The sequence below is a fragment of the Hyaena hyaena genome, unplaced genomic scaffold (assembly GCF_003009895.1).
Source record: "Hyaena hyaena isolate Hyena2069 unplaced genomic scaffold, ASM300989v1 scaffold_232, whole genome shotgun sequence".
Taxonomy (NCBI): Eukaryota; Metazoa; Chordata; class Mammalia; order Carnivora; family Hyaenidae; genus Hyaena; species Hyaena hyaena.
This window is the reverse complement of record NW_024080864.1, coordinates 392930-417185: the sequence shown is the minus strand read 5'-3', so window position 1 is coordinate 417185 and position 24256 is coordinate 392930. Positions and strand designations below refer to the sequence as shown.

Sequence of the window (24256 nt, the reverse complement as noted above, 5' to 3'; positions counted from 1 at the left end):
GTACAATCATGCCCCAAAGGACAGGTTGAGGGAACTTAAACTGGTCAGCCTAGCAATGTTGGAAGCACTTTGTGGTTCATTACATGTAATTACATATATCACCTTACTTGAGGTTAGACTCATTTTACAGGAGATGTGCAATGAATACCATCTTTGTTCTGTAGATAAATAATTTGGGTCTCGGAGAGTTGGAGGAAACAATCTCAAGTTTACCTAGGAGATCTTCAGGTGAATTTTCTGTTTCTTAAGTCCTCTGAATAAGTTACATTCCATTCATGGTTAATGTCACACACATGCATTTTTTCGCTTCTTTCTATCCCTTACACTGCAGAACATAAGAGTGTGAGGAATTGGGATGTTTTGGATTTTAACATTTTCTGGAAGTTTCAAAAGACTGAATTACATGAAACACATGTAAAGACACTGCTTCTGTCTTCGAAAGTATTTCCACTAATTTTTAAAATACACTCATAAATCGCTTCCATATACCATAATGACTCTAGGATTAAAAAAAGACAAATGAATAGATGTGGCCCCTCTTTCAAGAAGGTTATGGTCTGGTCAGGAAGATGGGGTGTTGATCTCACTCATGGAAGCCTCCAGATGCCTGTGCATTGAAAAGCCCTGCTCTGTGCATCATCTAGAACTGCCACACCATCTGGCAAACATTTACTGAGCTCTCTGTGTTCAGATCACTGGATTGGGCATTGAGGTCACAGGGAGGAACATGACAACAATGTGCACTCCAGGGCTTGGAGCCTCATAGAGGAATGCCCAGAGCACTCCATGGTGAACTGTTGGGGTAGCTTTGAGAGCAATAGTCTCTAGGATTCACCTCTCAATTTCTTAGCCCTACTGCTTAGCTGAATTAATGACTATTTAATAAAAAAAAAAAAAAAAGTGAACACAATTACAGGGCTTTTTTGTACCTTTGGATAGAAAAGGAAAATTTTGATGGTTTGTAGTAAACAAGATGCATTCTCTCCTATCTGTCACAGTTTGAAACCACAGTTTATAGTAACATTTTAAATTCCTGCTCCAGGGAGACTGCATATTTTTTGGAAACTGTATTTTGAGTTTAAAAGGGCTATAAAATCATAAATGTTTTAAAGAATAACAGCTACTGTCTAAATACTTTATTTTCTATAAAGTAGTGAAAAAGGAGTAGAAAAGGAAAAGCATTGCCAGAAACACTGACCCAAGGAAAGTCTCATCAAACGCATCATGACAATATGGGAATTACATATAGGGGTTTCTTTATGCTTACTTATATTTGAATGGAATGCTCCTTCAATGTTTACTACAATAAAAATAAAAAATAATGCATATAGGTCAAAACTCAGGAACAAATATAACATGTTCTGTCATATTTCCCCACTTCAATTTAATGTATCTTGGTGGTAGTTGGCTAAATTCTATGCTTAACAGCAAAATGAAATCTCAGTTATTAGCAAAAGCTACCAGTATCTGAGCTACTATGTATTTATACATATGAGATCAGCCTAGTCTTCTTCCCCCATGAACAATATTTTCTTACTAGCAAATATGTATTCACATTTCTGGAAAACAGTACACCGACTTACTGTTTTTTGACAAATGCATTATCTAAACATTTAAAAATACTCAGTATTGTACTATCTCAAATTTGAGTTTATAAAACACTGCAATAAGAAGGCAAATGTCTATATTTGGGAATGCATTTAAATTATATAATCTTATTCTTTCATTACTGTATTACACATACTTTGGGTTTTGTAGTATCCAGCCACTTGGAACTATTTTCATGCCAGCTTTAACACACGAATCTATTAAACGGAAATTCTGCAGCAGGCCTACTTGCCCTTGGGTGTTCTGACCTTGAAGAAAAAGCATCACTTTATTGCTTCATCTGAAGTCTAGACTGATTCCCCCAGTCCACAATATGCTTGGGTGCATCAATCTTCAGAACACAATCACATTTTGTGAAGAGAAGGGTAGAATGATTCATTTTTGATTAAACAACAAGAAGACCAGTTCCACACACTAATCAAATCATAGTATAAATTAGATTTATCCGATATATTCTTTCAGTGACATCATAGCTGAGCAGAAGACAGATAAATATAGTCCAAAACTACATTATGTAATATATATATGGAGAGAGACAGAGACATCATATGCCCACTTAACATTCATTGAGTGTCTATGTTCTAGGCACAATGTGCAATTAAAGAAATCCAAACCATAAGAGACTCCTAAATACAGAGAACAAACTGAGGGTAGATGGGCATCAGGGGAGAGGGGAAAATGGGTGATGGGCATTGAGGAGGGCACTTATTGGGATGAGCATTGGGTGTGGTATGTAAGCGAGGATCTACATGAATCTGCCCCAAAAGCCAAGGGCACACATTGCACTGTAGGTTAGCCCATTTGACAAATAATTATATTAAAAATAAATAAATAAAAATGGAAGGAAGGAAGGAAGGAAGGAAGGAAGGAATGTAAGTCATGCTCACTGTCTCTCAGATGCTTTCAGTTCCCTAAAAAGGCATTTTGAAACAACACGGCTCCTTCTGAGTGCCAAGCAAAATCTCCCAGACAGTTCACTATTTCTGGTAATTATCAGTATTTCCCCCCTTTGGCTAGCCCTTTTAATCAGTGTGTTTAAAGACTGTGAAAATCAACGTGTTTAAAGACTGTGAAAATGGGGCACCTAGGTGCCTCAGACAGTTAAGGTCTGACTCTTGATTTTGGTGCAGGTTGTGATCTCACAGCTGTGGGAATGAGACCTGTGCTCTGTGCTAAGCCTGCGTGGGATGCCTTCTTTTTCCCTCTCTTTCTCTGCCCCTTCCCTGCTCGCTCGCCCTCTCTCTCTCTCGCTCTCTCTCTCTTTCTCAAAATAAATAAATGAACTTTCAAAAAACAAATAAAGACAGTAAAAGTGGTTTGGCTTTAGTTTGTTTCCCTTCCCCATCTATGTCAGTGCTGAGCTTCTGTAGTATAATCAGAGGAACATCTCTGCTTGCTTCTTTCCTTGACTTTCCATTTCTTGTGAATTTTACCAATACTCATCAGACAGACACGTGATATATATATCTTCAATACTCTCTGGTTGTTAAAGCTTTCCTCTATTTGAAGGAATAAACCTCAGTCTACTTATGAAAAAAAACGTAGAACCAACCTTACTATACATTCACAAACTTAATGCTCTCCAGTACCTTCCCACCGAACTTAAAATTCAATCCAAACTCTTCAGCATGATCCATAAGAACCTATGTGATCTGCTTCTTAGCTCCCCTATTTTCTCTTCTTTCATTCTCTTCTTCATTCCTGCTACATTGACCTTCTTTCTCTCCTCAAACAACCCTATCACAGCCTCTTTTGGAGCTGCAGTAACCATATAAAGACCCACTAAAAGTCAACAACATAGGAGGAAGAGGTGGAGTGGGGGTGGGAAGAGGAAATGGCTGGGGTTATATGACCATCCAGCATTTGGGGTTGGGTGGGGTGAAGCTAAATTCAACTGTAAGAAATGAAATGTGATAAAACTGTGAAAAGTAAAAAAAAAGTAAGGCTTGTAAATATCAAACCCTAATCTATAGTTCTATTGGCTTTGAAAAGTATAAAAATCACAAATACTTTATTAAAATAAATAATGAAAAACTATCATTAACTCACCCAGGTAATTTATGCCCCAGTCAACTCAATAATTATTATAATTATGTCAGATCTACTCACCACAAATCGATCTCCTGTGGTAGCCTATCTCTGTGGTCACATGGAAGGCACCGAGCTGGCAGATGGTGGGGACACATAATAGCTAAAATGAGGGAGGGAGTCTTAACTCCTTCAGCCCTGTGTCAGCACAGCAGGGAGAGAACCCCATATCTAATAAGACCATTCTCCCTTGTTCACAAGCTTCCTTCACATCTTTCAAAGAACAGAGATAGGTATAACATTTCACCTTTGAAGCCAAGATTATCAAACCAAACAGGTTTCCCCCTCGTGAAACTACCTTGATTTGCTTGTCAATCGCACTGAAAAAAGGTCCCTTCTGGAATATATGATACCAATGTGCTGTTGTTCCAGACTCCTTCACAAGAAGTGGTAAGGTTTAGAGAATATGTCTATTCTATATAGGTGCTACTCAATGAGTGGATGGGTCAATGCAGGAACCAGAAGATGGTGTTTCACTGCACAGATTTATTGCATATGTTTCTTCTTCTCTATCCACTCCAGGTCACAAAATCTAAGTACTGCCCATTTTACCTCCTTTCACTGTTACTACAAAGAGAATTCATCCTGTGCAAGCCTGTGGACTATAATCATAGTATCAAAACATGCATTAACAAATACGATTAAGAAGGAGGGTATGAATTCAACTCAACTTTACTTCTCAGCTTTGAAAGATTTGTGAGTAAAAATATGCCAAATGTATTATAGAAAATTAAAAAGTTGACTCTAATTTGGTATATGTAGCAGGCATATACAGACCACTTATGAAATGACAGGATTTAGTCTCATGCTTCTATTAAACACTACCATTAGATTCGTAAATTAGGCCAAGGACTGGTTCTTTCATATCTAAAAATTCAATTTTTAGCACATAACAGAATCTTTTACCTTTTTTTATGAATGCTTCACGATTTTGCGTGTTATCCTTGCACAGGGGCCATGCTAATCTCTGTATTGTTCCAATTTTAGTATATGTGCTGCCGAAGAGAGCACTTTTTTACTTTTTTTATTTATCTGAAGCAGGCTCCAGGCTCTGAGCTGTCAGCACAGAAGCCCGATGCAGGGCTCAAACCCATTACCCGTGAGATAATGACCTGAGCCGAAGTAGGAAGCTTAACCAACTGAGCCACCCAGGCACCCCAACAGATTCTTAATATAGATCTCATTTGTATGGAAGAAGTTAACTGATCATAAAAGGACAAGAGCCACGAGATTTGTATCTCAAGAGAAGGTATAAAATCTTCACACTTGATAATCTCTTGAAATGGAACGTCCATGCGTCAGGATGTGTTTTGGTATCTAGGGCATTTTCCTATCTACTGCCTGGGGCAGGACAAAGATGATTTCCTGGGGATTGGATCAGTTATCCTATGCTGGCCTTCCACCACAATTTCTATTATATTAACTCCACTAAAGGGCATCAAGGTAGTAGAGGAAGGAACACAGATGCCTGAGGCCATTATCCTTCACAAATTCTTCCTATCATGAAACACAGCTGATGTTTCTTTGGAATACTGAGGAGGAAGAACAAAGTAACTTAGTAGGTTGAGAGTTGGGACATCCTGTATGAGACTTTAAAATCACTAATAGCATCCCTCTAGGATTTTAACTATCCTTCAAAGCTCAGAGTAAATGTTTCCTCTTTGATAAGTTTCCTTAATCTATCCTTTATTATTGCAACAATAAGGAATTTACTACCTCAGTCTTTTTCCTTTCTATGTTTCCATAGCAGTTTGTTAATAATATTAAGAAAGTGAGTTGTGTAGGTTTATTATCACTGACTCAGTAGATTTATAATATTTCTTCCAAAGTGCCCCCTAGAAATGGCAAAGTAAGTGGTCATCCACAGCTGGCAAAGACTATAGCTACGTTCCTGAAGCAGATTATCCTTCAGCCAGATGATTAATTTTAAAATTTGGGAATTGCATGTAAAAATTCAATGATTTCTCTGGTTTTATTCCATCTTTTATAGTGCTAAGAATGTTTTCCCCATCTAGACACAACATTTTGGATTTTCCAAGCTCAGACTTCAATGGTGTCACCAAAAAGTTTCAGTAAGTTCATAACCACTGCATATACTGTCAGTTCCCCCCTTTGCTCAAAGACTCTTTAAAACACTACTACTAAAGCCTATTGCCTGTCAAAGTAACCATCAGTCTTTACCTTAGTCTTATGATATATAAGAATACCAGGCCTTATAACCAGAGATTACAGTTTTAAAATCATACACAAAAGGATACTTAACAAGATCCGTCACAGAAATTAAGCATACCATAGTACAAAGCATCTTGTCCCTTTCTTGCTTCTCTAACCAACTTACAGAACTTTCAAGAGAATATCCAGGCAACTTTTCAAAGGTTTTTGGGTTGTTTATTTATTTTTAGTGGAAATGGTATGAATCATAATTTGTGGGTTCTTTGTGACTTAAATATAAAGCTATTATTAATAAGCTAGATATAAAAATGACTTAAGGGCAACGTCTTTAACTTGGAAATCTACTTGTGCAAATTATCATCTATAATGCTGTCTTATCTCATGATCAATTGTTATACTTTTTAAATGTGGCAACTGGGTTTATTAGTGATTCTAAATCTTATTAGTCGCCTCACTATTTTATAACCTAACAGAACTCTAGTCATCAGTACCATTGGTGGTCTACAATTATTTGCACTCTTTGGCATTCATCCCCTTCTATATATAGCCCATGACACAGAGCAGGGCCTATGACTCGCTTTCATCAGAAATGCAGCAAAATACCATGTGCCATTTTAAGGCCTAAGCATTAAGTAGGTCTGGCAGCTTCAACGTTTGTGCCTTAGGGAGCCTTAAATTGCTATGTATGGCGCTGTGGGATGCTCCATTGGAGAGACCACATGCAGAGAGCACAAAGAGGAAGAGACTCCTAGACTGCATGGAGTAAAACTAAGGGCAAGTTGGGACCCAGTTGATTTATTCCTACCCAGCTGCCCTAATCGTCCTGACAGAGGTGTCAGGCATGTGAGTACAGAACCTATTTTGGACATTCCAAACCAGCAAGCATCATGTGGAGAGAGATGAACCACCCCTACCACGCACCGTCCAAATTTCTGACTCATAAAATCATGAGAAAGAGTAAGATACTTTAAGCTACTTAGTTTCGGTGCAGTTGCTTACACAATAATAGATAAATGAAACAGGACTATTCAGTTACCATTGCTTCATTTTTTAAAGATAATTCTTCTAGGGACACCTGGGGGTCTCATTCAGTTGAGCATTCAACTCTTTTTGCTCAGGTCATGATCCCAGAGTCATGGGATTAAGCCCCGTGTCAGGCTCTGTGCTGAATGTGGAGCTTGCTTAAGATTTTTTTTTTTTTCTCTCTCTCTCTCTGGCCCTCTCCCCTGCTCACATGTGCTCTCTCTCTCTTAAAAAAATAAGAATTATTTTAAAGTTAAAAAAAGTTTAGACCAACTCCAATAAATATAGAATTACTTAAGGAAAAGTATTTTTTTTTTTTTTTTTGCAAAGGAATGAGCCACACATGGGGCCATATAGCCTTCCTTGTTTCCCAAGAATCTTCTTTATGCCTCTTTTAGAAAAAGGTGTGAATTCAGAAAACTTACTCACATAGGAGGATGTAATTTGGATAGATGTACCTACATCTTTTTTTTCCTAGTATGCATATTCAAGGAATACACTGTAAAGCCTTTTAGAGGAATGGATAGACCGTACGATCTTCAGGATATCCTTCCCAAATATCACTTCATACCACAGAGCTTTTGCAAAATACTGAATGACAGAGAATGAGATATGAATCTGGAGTGCAAGTGGTTTATGATCTCACATAAGCACTAAGCAATATACTTTAATAGTGATCTGAAGTAAGGAGAAGGATGGCATCCTCTTATGAAAGCTGAGGAAGCCATTAAGGTTAACAGTCTGAAGAAAGGCCATTTCCACATCCAAAGGAGTACAAGGAGACAGGAGGATGATTCTCTTTAAGAAATAACTTTGTATCTGCTCAGTCACATAGATAAGTGGGTGATCAAGGGCTTATCTGCACCATGAGACTACTACATAGCTACATTGATTTTAACTGCTCACATAACACAAATCTTAAGACAGATATAACCATGTAACCAGAAATTCACCTGGACCATACATCACTTTCTTTAATAAAACATTTGTTAAAAAAAATATATCATATCTTGAGCAGCATTACTTCAGAGAGTGCCCTCTAAATTAACTAGTTACAAAATATACATCTACTTGACTGAAAGATTAAGTGGCTATAGGATCTCAACCTAAAGCTGAGTAAATTGTAGGAACTGATGGCCAAAACTCCACTGAGTTTTAGATGTCTGTTGTGAAACGTGAATTTGGCACTAGGAGCAGGATAAGTTGTTCGTATCAAATTTGTACCAGGAAAACATTATTATCTTCATGTAAGAGGCAGTATATGATAATGGTCAGGGATTCTTCTGAAGTCAGACTTCCTATCTTGACTTCTGGTCTCATCTCACGGTAGCCTTGTTACCTTCAATTTCTTTGGGCTTCAGTTTTCTCATTTGTAAAAATGGGAATTAAAATAGCATCAAGTCCATAGAGCTTCTGCGAGGATTAAGTGAGAGTAAACTACATTTAATGCTAGCATAATGCCTGGCACACTGAAAAAGGTCAATAAATGTCAACTGTGTTTACTCTTTATTAAAGAGGATATATATCTAACTCGCCAAAGGTTACTAACAAATTATTAATGTAAAAATTACAAAGAAAATGAAACTAAACCAAATACATGTCGGACTTCACTGATCCATTAAAAGACTATGTCTACTGATTTCCTGAGTGGTAATAAGTTATCATAGTTAATAACCAAAGATGCACTATATGTCCATAATTAATTTCTGTTCACAGACTCAAAAACAAAGAAATATCAATAAAACACCCAAATAAATTTAAACATATTGCAAAATGATAAAGAATATAAAGATTTCCTGATCTTCCTACTGAATCGTTAGCCTGAGAAGACAGTAGTCACATGTTCTTAGGAGAGATGTAGAGGAAAACCCATTGTGCAGAATCTTACATTACATTCGTTAAAGTTTTCAAAGTTTGGTGACATAAAAAGGTTGTCTCTTAAAAATGGAATAGACTAGGGGCGCCTGGGTGGCTTAGTCGGTTAAGCGTCCGACTTTCGCTTGGGTCGTGATCTCATGGTTCGTGGGTTCGGGCCCCGCGTCGGGCTCTGTGCTGACTGCCAGCTCGGAGCCTGGAGCCTGTTTCAGTCTGTGACTCCCTCTCTCTCTGACCCTCCCCTGCTCAGGCTGTCTCTCTCTCTCTCTCCTAGAAATAAACAAACAAACAAAAAAAAATGGAATAGACTACATTCCCAGTACAATCAAAAAAGACCACAATTACAGACATGATAGAGTTAAATACACTGCAAAATACTGAAGCCTGTAATTTAGAATTGCCTTTGACCTATTCTGGATCCTGGAGATACTTCTATTTACCTTCAAGAGTAAGGCAGGGGAGATAGGGGTGTTCTGTGGTATCCATGGCTGCCATAAAGAATATGCTGTTTGGTAAAAACAAAAAACAAAAAACAAAAACCTTTAGCCGGCCATGCTCAGAGCTCTGAGGAACAACTATGTTTAAAAGAGGGAGAAGTAAATGGGAAAAAGTCAACAAAATTGGTAACAATTTTTATGGAATTTGTTCATTATGGGAGATCCAGAGAGATCTTGAGAATATTCAGCTCCAAGGTCACAGTTAGAACACTCCAACCTCTATCACACAGCAAACAAGTTATTAAAAATCCAGAGCTTTTTGCACCAAGAAAAAGGATTTTAAGCATTTCTATAGAAACAAACATTTGCCCTTCCTAAACCATTTACTAAAATTAATTAAAATAGATATGTTGGAGGGATGCTTAGATACCTCAGTCAGTTAAATGTTCTACTTTTGATCTTGGCTCAGGTCATGATCTCATGGTTTGTGAGACAGAGCCCTGCATGGGGCTCTGTGTTCACAGGGCGGAGCCTGCTTGGGATTCTCCTTCCCTTTCTTTCTCTAGCCCCTTGCCTGCTCATGCTTATTCATGCTCTCTCTCACCCTCTCAAAATAAATAAATAAAAACTTAAAAAAACAGGTATGTTGGAAATAGCTTATTCAACCCAAAGATGGTTGATAGGTGAGAAATAAACAGAGATTATTAACCAAATAGAACCTTAGCAAATCTACTCAGGGACTTAGATCAGAAGTGTCTTCAGCGATCAGAGTTTAAGACTTGATAAACTAAACAATGCCAAATAATACGTTAGTGACTACAAAGGATACCTGTACATCTAAGTGGCCAGCAACATTTTTTTCTCAAGCATATTTTAAATTGATGTATAGGATGAGCTACACTAACATTTGGATCAGTCTAATTATACTAAATGTAATCTGAAGCTTATTCCCTCTGGCTGACTTGGGCCTTCTTATTTTTTGTCTTCTACCTCAATTTATACCACATTCATATAGACCAGGATTTATTTGTTTTTAAAATTGTTTTAAATTTTAGACCAGGTATTATTAGGTGCAGTTTCCTAACATTAATCAAATCAGTATCTCCTAACTGTAGGAAAGCATGTTTACTGCCACACCCAGCATGTTATTACTACAATGTTTACAGGGTTTTATTTACTTACAATTAATTTTTGTTGTTGTTGTTGTCATGTTAGCTCAGAATTCGTTAACTCCACTTGCAGCACGATTCTAGCTAATTCATGTATGAAAAGAAACAGTGTCAAGAAAGAAATCAACTTAAATGAAACTCCAGCTGTCTACCATGCACTAGCACTAGAAATAGAAGAGAGAACTTGATTTCAAAATGAATCCTGGCATGATTCCCTCTCCTCTAAAACTTGGCATAAATTATGATTTGGGGAGTGAATGCACATTTTGCAAAGACAGCAGGTTATTTTGGTCTTTAGTGGGTGGACAAAATGAACTGCAATCATTTCCACAAGGGCTTCAATTCATGAAGGTGACAGAATGATCTTGTTCCAAATAAACCACTAGAGAACACACAGATGACTATAGTGTCATTATTATTCACTGGAGAGCTAGGTGGTTGGGGTTGTTAGCAATGGAAAGAAAGCTGTGGAGTTCTAGTTCACAAGCTCTAGTTGAAATCCCCTAAAGATTTAAAACGAAAAGTGGTTTTTTTCTTTTTTCTTAACTTTATGTTAAGGGCTGTATCAATATTGGTAGGGCTGTTGGGGAGATCTTGCTCAACAGGTGAAAGCTTCTATTCTCCTTCAGTTGAATAGTTTAGTGGTCACTGGCCTGGACAACTGCACGGGTCAAAAGGTGACCCACTATTTTTAAGTTTATTTCCAAAAGAAAAGTACCGATAAGAGTCTTTCCTCTTCTTCCCATCTGAAAAGAAGATCCGGTCCTATGCAGTATAAATTTGTATTTGTGCATAGAGAGACAGTGGGAGAGACAGAATGAGAATCAGAAAGAAGTAGAACAAAAGAGGGACACAGATAATTATAGAACCCATTGGTTGTGAGAGAATTGTTGATATTTTTGTTAATTGAATCTAAAAAGGAAGACCTTTAGGGGCAACAATATTGTTGTCTGAGGGTTTGTCTCTGACATCATGTACACAATTACATATATGATTTACATAACATAGATAGCTAAATCAGAGGATTTCAGCACCAACATTTTTTCCCCACTTAAATTGTACAGATAATTGGCTCAGTTTCTTCTATAGCTTTCATGGCTAGATAAAAATCCTAATGAAAATTGGTTAGGGTTAAGTTCTTAAGCAAAAATGATTCTGTGTAACATCTAGCCTTAAAGGGGGGGGGTGGGGAAGAAAACTTGGAATGAAAAGAAAAAACAGCATTTACTTCTGTTCAGTTCAAGCAGCATTCATGGATAATCTACAGCTTGTCAAGCACCAAATGTTTTTTTTAACATTTTATTTATTCCTGAGAGAGAGAAACAGCGTGAGAAAGGGAGGGTCAGAGAGAGGTGGGGGAGACACAGAATCTGAAACAGGCTCCAGGCTCTGAGCTGTCAGCACAGAGCCCGACGCGGGGCTTGAACCCATGAACCGTAAGATCATGACTTGAGCCAAAGTCGGCCGCCCAACTGACTGAGCCTCCCAGGCGCCCTGAAGCACCTAATTAGGTCCAGAGGATACATGAACTACATCCCTGCCCCTATGGAATTCATAGATATGGGGCTATACACAGTTGAACCAATTTCCTAATGAGATAGGAAGTTGAATTACCTGATAGTAAACTGGTAGATTCTGATTCCTTCTTCTTCCCTGTCCTTATCCTCATAAGAATTTTTCTAACTTTTTTTGTAAACAAAGTTTCACTTTGGTAATCTTTCATTTCGTTAACAAATCCTCCATTCCCCTCTTCCCACCTGCCTGAAGAGTATTTAACTTTCGTGTGGAGAAATGAGAACACCCATTGCATATAAGCAAATCCGATTAGGATCTTATGTATCCTTTTATGAAAAAAGTTTTGTTTTATTGATTATGTCAATAAAAACAGACGCTGTGTCAGCCATTTACCACTGCCTTTTCTTTCCACTCACTCTCTTTCTTTCTCCACTGTTTATAAAGCACCTCAGGTATCTCGTCCTCGTTTCTCCTTGACCTTTTTCTCCACAACTTGTCACTCCCAGCCATCTGTCCTCCTTCCCCTTATCTTACTTGACAACTGTCTCAGCCAAGAGAGGCACTGAGATAGAGCAGTGTGAAAAAGGCAAACTGGAAAATCTGATTTGCAGTCTCGGCACTACCCGGAACTTCGGTGCAGTCCCAGGCCAGCCTCCGGCGCTCCTCCCTGCACTCACCCGTCTCTCCCTGCAGTGGGCTCCTTGAGAGTCTTCTGCTCCTAGGTGCGGGCGCTCAATTGCTCTCTAGTATTAGGCTGGTCCGCTTGCTTTAGTTCCTTGGCATGGCTTTTAGAGTTAACTGTTGGCTCAGTTTCACAGTGGGCCTAATGCATGCATAATAATCAAATTAAACTTCTTCTCCTAGCTCTTCCTGAAGGGCAGCCTGTGATGGGCAGGGTTAATAATTGCTATAAGCGATCTCAATGGCAAGTCTCTGCTTTCATATATGTCAGCAAATAAACTGTAAGCGGCTTTTCTTTACGAATCTAACCCAACTACCTCCCTTCCTCTGTGAGACTTTTGTTTCTCATCTTAATAAATGTTAACTTTTATCAGTCACATATACACCTTATTTAAAACTGATTATGAAGGGGCGCCTGGGTGGCTTAGTCGGCTGAGCGTCCGACTTTCGCTTAGGTCATGATCTCGCGGTTCGTGGGTTCAGGCCCCACGTCGGGCTCTGTGCTGACTGCCAGCTCGTAGCCTGGAGCCTGTTTCAGTCTGTGACTCCCTCTCTCTCTGACCCTCCCCTGTTCACGCTGTTTCTCTCTCTCTCTCCTAGAAATAAATAAGACATTAAAATAAATAAATAAATAAATAAATAAATAAATAAATAAATAAATAAACTGATTATGAAAAACAATAGTTTAAGGCCTCAATACTCCATAGAACTTCAATTTTAACACCCATATTTCCCAACAATAGGTTTTTCTTGCTATTTCTACTTGGTGGATTGTAGACATTATCTACTGGGTTCCTGTTTTAAGAGAGGAGGCTTCAACTCAATGATACCTCCACCCCAATTTCCTTTCCCTCTAAACTCTCAGTGAAATTGCAGCAAAAGAGCACAAGCTCTCAATTAATCAAATGATCTAGTTTACGTTACTATAACTATGTAACTGTTTCACTGTCAAGAGAGGTAATCTCTTTTTCTTGTTTATATTTTAGGTTTTTCTGAAGTTAATAATTTCCTCACGTCTCACCTGCACGGATCATGACTATGGTCATGATCGCACCATCAGTCTCTTGATGCTATTGTCATTTGGTGAAACACAACAGATAATCTATAAGATTACGTCCTTCATTTCCACTTTTTGTGGTCCCTGATTTTCCCAAGTTCTGAGATTTTACAAGTTTCCATAGAAGGAATTTACTCTCGTTTTGCACCTGAGACGCAGCTCCTGCCCCAGAAGTCAGTTACCCCTGCGAGGGGCCCTCCCTATTCCAGAAGGTGTAACACATTCACCACCTTTCCTGTTCCATTTGTCCCCCACTTTATTGGAGGTTTAGAGGGCAGAGGAAAGAAATGTCTGCGTTCGAGCTTCTCTCATTAACCAGAAATCTCTTTCCTATACCCGTCTGTATTCTATACTGTTTGGCAAATTACTTAACAACCTCAACTTCATTTTATGTGTAGTAAGGCCCCTGTATGAGAAAGCTGGACAAATAAGTGGCTTTATTCAAAGGGGGGAGGTCTGGGGGCGCCTGGATGGCTCAGTCGGTTAAGCGTCAGACTTCGGCTCAGGTCATGGTCTCATGGTTCGTGGGTTCGAGCCCCGCATCGGGCTCTGTGCTGACAGCTCAGAGCCTGAAGCCTGCTTCAGAATCTGTGTCTCCCTCTCTCTCTGACCCTCCCCTGCTCACGCTGTCGCTGTCTCTCTCTCTCTCTCTCAGAAGTAAATAAAAAACATTAAAAAATTAAAAAACAAAAAACAAAAGGGGAGGTCCGATTTTAAGATTTCAAAAGAGATGCCTAGGGTGTACCAAAAGAGTACTCAAATGACCTGAGATGGAAGGTGAAGTCACTGGCAATAGAGAGGTCAAGGAAATGAGAGGCAAGCGTCTGAGAAGAATCATCATCTCTTGAGGTAAAGAAAAGCATAAGTTTATGGAAATTTGTTACAGTGGCAAGGGGAAACAAATGCAGGGGATAACTCTGCTATTTTTTTCCTAATTGCTTGGCCGTGTGTGTGTGTGTGTGTGTGTGTGTGTGTGTGTGTGTGCATGCGCACATCTGTATACAAGATACAAGCATCCAGCTCATTTTCTTTTCACCATTTAATAATGCTGCATTCAAAGAAGTGTGTTCTTTATCAACCACTCTTGACCCGGTTTCTGGCCATTGTAAGTGTTTCTCCTTGGTTCAATAGCCTGGCAAAATTACTTGGGTGTGTGTGTGTGTGTGTGTGTGTGTGTGTGTGTGTGATTGATCTTTGTTTTTGAGGTTTTTTTGTTTGTTTGCTTTAGGTTCTAAGATCTTAGAGGAAGATTCAGTGGCTCACTTTACAAGGAGCTAAATTGCTGGTACTGTTTTAGGTACTGCATTGTTTCTATATGGGAAATTTTTACACTTCTCATTAACAAATTATCTAACTCCTTCCCTTTCTTTCTTTCATATGCTATAAATCAGTGGCACATTTCCCTGACTACCACTTGTAAACAAAGCTAATTTTCCTATTTATTTCAATTTATGAGGGTGTAGCCATCAGTATTTAAAATACTCAGAGGAATTTTAGATTCTGAAAGAAATAAGCAAAAATTTGAATTACACAAAAATCTGCTGACAAACTGAACCTCTAAAAGACTGAGCTCAGCAAACATTTCTTGCCCAAAATCAAACATTCTGTTTCCTAAAGGATATGTTTGCCATTCACGGACCCAAAAGGAAACATTGCCTCTGCTTCTCTCACTGTGCAAAGAAAAGACTGCATGAGTTTGCTGACTAATTCACATTTGGATTCTCCGGTTCTGATTCTGGTTTTGAGCCAAGAAGCCACATTAAATAGCTTCATGTGAGGTTAAAATGTTCAAACACAGTGAAGACCATCTGAAGGCATTCTTTTCAGGGAGACACTGAATATATGTAAAGTGGAAAAACTGTTTTTGATCAGAGAAACAAAAGGCTATGAGACTACCAAGGAACAGAACATGTGGTTCCACAGAAAAAAACCATCACGTGAAAGGCCTCAGGAGGAGAACTAAGGTGTTCTAGATGAGAACACAGGCTTACTATGTAACAGAGTTGCCCTCCTCATAAATACTAAGGTTTAAATGCATCAAAGATTAGGTCCTCGATCAGAACAAAGATTTTCCTTTCAAGGGAGATACTGTGAAGGCTAAAGAGAGATGAAAGGGCTAAAGAAAGTATCTAGTTCAAAGTCTGATGATGAGACTAAAAGCGATCAATGATCGTAATGAAAGCCACATAGAGAGTGAGCTCAAGTCCTAGACCGTGGCATTCAAGCACCCCCGGGGTTCCCTTAGTCATACTACCCATCCCATACTGAGTAAATTCACTCCCCAGGGTCCCTCGTTGCTTATAATGCCTGACACTATGTCTCCTTGCTCTGGTAAGGACGGTGAGGGACGGGGAGAGTATAACAGGGGCTATGACATGCTCTAGGACTCTATTAGGTCAGGAAGCACATAGAAGCCAGAAACTAAAATGATAATGCTCACCAAGTAGAAAAGAAAAGGTGGGTTTGGGGGCACCTGGGTGGTTCAGACGGTTAAGCGTCTGACTTCGGCTCAGGTCATGATCTCAGTTTGTGGGTTCAAGCCCCACATTGGGCTCTGGGCTGACAGCTCAGAGCCTGGAGCCTGTTTCAGATTCTGTGTCTCCTTCTCTCTCTGCCCCACCCTCTCTCACACTCTGTCTCTCTCAAAAATGAATAAAACATTAAAAACTTTTTATAAAAGTTGGATTTTGACACAGAATAGCCTTGCCCTGGTTATATAGTGTTTTTCTATTTATACCCACATTGAGCAAAGACAGCAAAAGCTTTTTTTTTTTAGTCAGAATGATCCTTTTGAGTCAATAATGAAGGAGGTCAGCATTATTCACATATTTCTAAGCTTTATTTATTTATTTTTAAAATATTTTTATTTATTTCTAGGAGAGAGAGAGACACGCAGGGGAAGGTCAGAGAGAGAGGGAGACACAGACTCCGAAACAGGCTCCAGGCTCTGAGCTGGCAGTCAGCACAGAGCCCGACGCGGGGCTCGAACCCACGAACCGCGAGATCATGACCTAAGCCAAAGTCAGACGCGTAACCGACTAAACCACCCAGGCGCCCCTCTAAGATTTTTTTTAAAGTCATGATTTATTGAAATTGGAGTGATTTTCAGTGAGGTTATTGTTAAAACAGAGAATGGTTACATTTATATTTTTATACAGCTTAAAGTAAATCTCTTAGAAAAAAAGTATTTGCTAGTAGTATAAGAAGTATTTGTTTCAAGGTTAACACATTAATGTACTTCTACCAAACACGCAGGGTAGATTGTGTTAAATATTTTTTAAAAAAGCCAAAAAAGATATATTCTTTTGCTGAGAGAAGAGCTCTTGACATAACTTTTTCCTAACCACTTTCCCAGAATCCGTGACTTATCTTGTCACCGTGTACAATGAAGCATCTTCACTTAAAGAAGCTTATCAATTGTCTGGTTGACTCCACGTACTACCTTTATTTACATATTATTATTTTTTTCTATGTACTCCCTTTCAAATCAAATTAGTAAGCATAACCACTTCGAGCATGAATACACAGTATCCTGTAGGAGCTGCAGCTATTTGCAGTGTGCTCCAAGTACACATCTTTTGTTAACCAAATATCAAATACGACCCATATAAGTTTCATTACTAGCTATCAAAAATTAGTTTTCAATAGCTTCTATAAGATGAAAAAAATTTATGAATTTAGCAATGTGAATTAGGATTCTCTAAGCTTTAAAACTTAGAATGGATCAATAATGATTTTTATCATTGCTCTAAAATGTTGTTCATAAATATTTTCAAGAGTTTACATGGCTGCTTTTAGGCCTCCTCCTTAACTGCCACATGCTAACATACATATGATGAATACACAACACACACACACACACATACACACACGCACACCAAATAATATAGCTACAACTTCCCAGTAAGAGGAGAGGATATCTGTCTTATTAGTCAGTCTTTGGTTCTAGTTCATTATTACCTTGATTTCTAGGCTAGTGAAGAAGACACGTCATAGGAACTTTATTTCTTTCAATAAACAGAAAATGTTAGTATGTCTTTAATCCAATATCCTTCAGTTTACTAAGGCTTTGGGCTTTGTTATGTCTCTATGATTTTGTCACAAACTGAGGTGCAATTTTTAGATAGCCCCTTATCAGTTCAAATATTTAGATAAGCTAGCATCTAGTTAGAAAGTTAATAATTCAGTTTACTGGTAAGTGATTTGATTCTATTTAAAACACATTTATTCAATATCTGGTTATGATTCAAGTCCTCTGCTAAGTTCTGTAGTGGAATGTATACTATTAGCATTAACTAACTCTTTGGCAAAATATCAAGATACATCTTTACCCCTACCTTACTCTTTATAGCAAAATAAATTTCATACAGACCAGAGATGAGGAAAAAGAAAAAAAAAAAAACAAATATAACAAAAGCTGCTCATCTGTCTTGCTGCTCATCTGAAAGTTTTAAGAAAGGACAGATTTTTAAATTTTTTTAAATGTTTATTTATTTTTGAGAGAGAGAGTGACAGAGTCTGAGTAGGAGAGGGGTAGAGAGAGTGGGAGACACAGAATTGGAAGCAGACTCCTGGCTCTGAGCGGTCAACACAGAGCCCAACACAAGGCTTGAACTCACAAGCTGTGAGACTATGACCTGAGCCAAAGTTGAATGCTTAACTGACTGAGCCTGAAGGCACCCTAAAAAGGGCAGTTTTAATAAATATTGGAGCATATTATAAGTTGAACTGTGCTGCCATTTAAATTCGTATGTTTGCAGTTCTAATACCCAGTACCTCAGGATGTGACTTTTTTTGGAAATAGGGTCATCACAAATATAATTAGTTAGGCTAGGCTTAGGCCATACCAGAATAGGATTGGCCCCTAAGGCAGTATGACGGGCATCCTTATAAGAAGGGAAAATTTGGACAGAGAATACACACAGGGAGAATGCCATGTGAAGATTAGAATTATGTTCTCATAAGCCAAGAAACTGCCAGGAACTAGGAGAGAAGCCTGGAAGCGATTCTTCCCTGGAGCTTTCAGAGACAGTACGATTCTTTACGATTCTTTTTTTTTTTTTTTTTTTTAATTTAAATTTTAGTTAGCCAACATATAGTGCAATATGGGTTTCAGAAGTAGAATTCAGAAGATATAATTCTTGATTTTCAACTTGTAGCCTCCAGAACTGTGAGACAATAAATGTCTTTTGTTCAAGCCAGTTTGTTTCCAGTTCGTGGAAATTTGTTATGGCAGCCCTAGTAATCTAAGAGAGTGTGAGAAAAGCCATTCTAAGCAAACATAAAAGCTTGAAGCCATATGGCACTAAAATAGACATGCAGATCAATGGAACAGAAAAGAAAACCCAGAAATAAACCCACATTTATATGACCAATCAATCTTCAACAAAGGAGAAAAGAATATACAATGGTAAAAAGACAGTCTCTTCAATAAATCATGTTCAGAAAACTGGACAGCTACATCCGAAAGAATGAAACTGGACCAGTTTCTTAGATTATACACAGAAATAAACTCAAAATGGAATAAGGATCTAAATGGGAGACCTGAAACCATAAAAATCCTGGAAGGAAGCACAAGCAATAATTTCTCTAACATCAGCCATGGCAGAATTTTTCTAGATACGTCTCTCCGGGGAGAGGCGAGGGGAACAAAAGCAAAAATAAACTATGGGACTACATCAAAATAAAAACTTCTGCACAGAGAAGGAAACCATTAACAAAACTAAAAGGCAGCCTACTGAATGGAAGAATATATTTGCAAATGAAATGCAGCATCTGATAAAGGGTTAGTATCCAAAATATATAAAGAACTGTTACAACTAAACACCCAAAAAACAAATAATCCAATTAAAAATGGGTGTAAGGCATAAATAGACACTTCTGTGAAGAAGGCATACAGATGGCGAGCAGACACATGAAAAGATGCTCGACATCACTCATCATCAGGGAAATGCAAATTCAAACTACAATGAGATATCATTTCAGATAGATCAGAATGGCTAAAATCAGAAACATAAGAAACAACAAATGTCGGTGAGGATGTCGATAAAAAAGAATTCTCATGCACTTATAACGGGAGTGCAATCAGGTATAGTCACTGTGGAAAGCAGTACGGAGGTACTACAAAAAGTTAAAAATAGAACTACCCTAAAATCCAGTTATCACACTACTGGGAATTCACCCCAAAAATACAAACACAGTAATTCAAAAGGATATATGCACCTCTGTTTATAGCAGTGTTATTTACAATTTCCAAATTATGGTAGCAGCCCAAATGTCCATCTAGATGAATGAATAAAGAAGATATGTTATATATATATATATATATATACATATATATATAATCATATGTATGTATATATATATATATGTATATATATATATATATACAATGGAATCAATGGAATACTACTCAGCCATATAAAGAATCAAATATTGGGGGGGGAGGGGAGATGGGCATGGAGGAGGGCACTTGTGGGGATGAGCACTGGGTGTTATGTGGAAACTAATTTGACAATAAACTATTTGTAAAAAAATAAAATACTGATGAAATTCAAATAAAGTCTGCAATTTAGTCTGTAAAAAAAAAAAAGAATGAAATATTGCCATTGGCAATGACATAGATAGAGCTAGAGAGTATTATGGTAAGGAGAAAAGTCAGAGAAAGACAAATACCATATGATTTCACCCATGTGTGAAATTTAAGAAAAAAAAAACACATGAGCAAAGGAAAAAAAGAGAGACAAATCAAGAAACAAACTCTTAACTATATAGAACAAACTGATGGTTACTAGAGAGGCAGGCGTGAGGGATGGGTGCAATAGGCGGTGGGGATTAAGAAGGGCACTTGTCATGATGAGCCTAGGTGACATATGGAAGAGTCACTGTATTTTATACCTGCAACTAATATAACACCGTATATTAACTATACTGGAATTAAAATGTAAAACTTAATTAAAAAATTCTAGAAGCCATAATATTGTTATGTTTTAAGTACATAAATTCTGTTTAAATGTATATGATGAAGGAAAACAAAGCCAAAACTTCCTGTTTGGGCATTTCATTTGAATGCCCAAAGCTGAGGAAAGGAGATAACAAGTGTCATCACATACTCATCAACGCAGGGCCTGCAAAAGGGGTGATCAAAACCATAGCAGGGATAGCCCATCCCCCACCAAGAGTCCATGCAAGCAAGAGCTGAGAATCCAGTGTGGAAATGGATCTTGAGAGATAGACAGAAGGTTGTCAGAATGCTACAGAATTTCCTTGGTCATTCACAGAAATGGAGTTAGGGAGGTATCAGAGAACAACACCTCAGAAAGAACAACCTAGGTCTCCTGAGGCTGGGGGAACACAGGGACATTTTCTTTGAAAAGGTCCTCTGGGGCACCTGGGTGACTCAGTGGGTTAAGTATCGATTTCAGCTCCGTCATGATCTCACGGTTTGTGAGCTCAAGTCACGCACTGGACTGTGTGATGACAGCTCGGAGCCTGGAGCCTGCTTCAGATTCTTTATCTCCCTCTCTCTGCGTCTCCCCTGCTCATGCTCTGTCTCTCTCTGTCTCTCAAAAATAAATAAATGTTAAAAAAATTTTTTTAAAGAAAAAAGAAAAGAAAAGATCCTCAAAGCAAAAGGCTAATGGGGGCAAGCTGCCTGACAGAGCAAAGAGTCAAGCTGTGTCAGGAAAGTAGTGAGGATACAGGGGCAATTCCTTGGTCCAGATGGGGATCTGCTGTTTGAAGTGAATGGAAAGGAACCCAGCCCAAGATAACTGCCTGGAGGACACTGGTGATGCCAGCAGAGGGGTCACCAAAGGAGGAAACCAGATGGCTAGGAAAGGATCACTGAAAGCCTAGAAGATACAGTCATCTCAGATTATCCAAGGGGAATAATCTCAATAGAAATCCTAAACTTTAAATAATCAAATCCAATAATTTGTATAACAATGGCTGGTGGTGCTCCTGATTTGGGTTCTGATTTTTCCTTTGGAGCCATTTGCTTAAAAGGAAAAAAAAAAAAAAAAAAAAAAAAAAACAACCACCCAGAAATGACAAATGGCCTCTGGTGGGAGATGGTGACGGGGTGTTGGGAAGCACATTTCCTTTTCATTTCAGTGAAACTGTGACTCCAATTTGCTAAGCTTGAATGCCTGCCACATGTGGAAATGAAGCAATGGCAAGGTTTTCTGCTGAGAAGAAAATTTAAATACCAGATGGGAGAAAGAGACAGAAAAATTACGACACACGGAAAGTTTAAAATGTTTCTTTACAAAGGAATCTTAAAAGTGGTTTGTGAAAAGTATTATTATTACAGAGATGGGGGTTAAGTAAGGGTATAGCCAAGGAGGTATTGATAGAGATGAAGAAAATAAGGCTTGGAGGGGAAAAAATGCTTTTCTCTTTTAAGAGATATTTAATATCATCTAAAATTTAGTGTCAAGAAGCCTAAATTAATGAGATATGGATGGATGTAAGGCATTTACATGGCAAGGTCTTATAGAAAGGTACTTACTGAGCCTGAGATAGGTTTACGGTTGAAGCCAACCTTGGTAGGAGAGAGAATGAGAAGTTACTCCAAATGAGCGAGATGCATGAGCAGTGGTGATAGGGTTTTTAGGCTCAACTCAGAAACCTCGATAGGATCCTGAAGGTACTGGATTCACCACAAGGTCTGAAGAATGCACTCGGGGGAATCCTCTGCTTGAGTCCCAGGAAAACAAATACAGTTTCATAAAGTCATAGTACTTTGGTCGTTTACCCTGTGATTGATTCAGAAAGGAGTTAGACTTAAGATTTGTAAAGGTTTACTTTTTAATGAAGATGTTTCATCTCAATACTTCCCCAAGTTTCCAAGAGAATTCAGATTTCTAAAGACTAACAAAAGAGGTCTTTTACTTTATATCTTTGCTTTCTTTGGTGTCCTAAGTCTTCAATGCACTTTAGTATCACCTAACATACTGAAACCTACAGAAAAGATCACCACCCATTAAAAATAACACTGCATTACTTAACATAAAACACCTTGACATGTGTATTGTATTTTCATGCTAATGGAAACTAGGTTGAAGTGTTAAATATAGCAATACTATATGGTATTGACCACACAGCCTCCTGTATCATCTCCATTTGTAGTTTGCCAGATCTTTTTGACATTCACCCACATACTTTTCACATGGATTGAGGAGAAAATATGATTTCTCAGCATTAGGAACCATTTCCCACTGTTTTCTCTTGTGGAGGAGAAAGAAAAAACTTTCTAAGTAGCATCCATTAGAAATTAGTGATTTATATTTAACCACATTCCTTAAAGAGCTGTCAATTAAAAACCCAGGACTCAGCAGATTTACTGAAAAACACATTAATATATGCTTTAAAAAGACAAAGTAACAACTCAAGTTCTAAAGTTGTTTCCTTAAAAATGGGAGGAATTTTATCTTTAGGTCTAAATCTATGTGTAATATACATGGGAATGATTCACATAGAGCATATGCACTCATTGTTCTTACTAATAATATGTATTACAGCACATGAAATAATCCCAATCCTGATCCCAAAACATCATTTTTGAATTCCCTGTTTAGATTCTCTTAAATGTTTATTAATTATTCTGAAAAATTACAATGTTCTGCATCTTGCAAAATTAAAAATAATCTATTATCTATTCTGCAACTAGCCTGTACCATCATAGACCTGTCCTCTAATCCAAGAACACCCTTTAATAATCCATTGATTTATGTCATCTATGAAGTAATTTCTATATAGAGTATATATTTCTTTGATTATATATTTCTGGTGTGCTTGTGCCAGTGCTGGAGAAATTATCTACATTTTATGGCAGGACTCATGACTCTCCACTTGGCACTAACTCCAAATGCCTTTATGTTGCATCAGACATGATCAGGTTGTGACACACTTGAACCTCATCAAAGAGATTGAGATAAACAAAAAGTATTTGAACATAACTGAGATTTTTGATCCTCTTCATTTGGGACTATAATAGAAGAGAATCAAATCCAAAGTCACCTCCTCCAAACCCCCACACCCCAACCATGTGGGAAACCTAAATTTTAAAGGGAACACTGGGTAGGGCAGTGAGAAGATCATGCTTTAAGATCAGACATCCTTGGATCAAATTCTGTGAAGTGCATGGGTTTTGTTTTGTTTTGTTTTGTTTTGTTTTGTTTGAGTTTTAGCTTCTATAATATGAGAATAGCCAGGCCAACTTTAAGGCATTGTCAAGAGGACTGGGGATAACATGTATGTAACCGGTTTGTTGAGGAGAAGAAAGAAAGAGACTCACTTCCCCATTACAGTTTTCCAAACTGGATCAGGCTTTTGAGGAGAGAAACTCTGAACTGGATATCAGATGAAACTTTTTTTTTTTTTTTTGGATCAGGTTAGCCCTGCTAATACCTGAAAGGGATATTACTCTGTTACCTAAAACTAATCAGAGAATCCATGGAAGCTGAGAAAATATCACACACAGACATAAACCGAGCATATATTAAGGGTTGTAGGTTCCATCAAGCCCAGTCTATTCACCAAAAATATTTCTCAATGCAAAGCACCTTGCCTAATGCCAAGACTACAATAAGCACTCTTAAAATTTCTCCTGTTCTCCCCCCAAAGAA

General features: G+C 38.0%; 1 protein-coding gene and 1 non-coding gene across 2 annotated transcripts in view; both read right to left on the bottom strand.

Moving 5' to 3' along the window:
• RAB3C (RAB3C, member RAS oncogene family) overlaps positions 1–24256 on the bottom strand; it is a 247275-nt gene that overhangs the window by 169289 nt on the left and 53730 nt on the right. The gene's annotated exons all lie outside the window — the stretch shown is intronic.
• Positions 4604–4707, bottom strand: LOC120239516. The gene has a single exon (XR_005530447.1). It is a non-coding gene; the product is annotated as a U6 spliceosomal RNA (small nuclear RNA).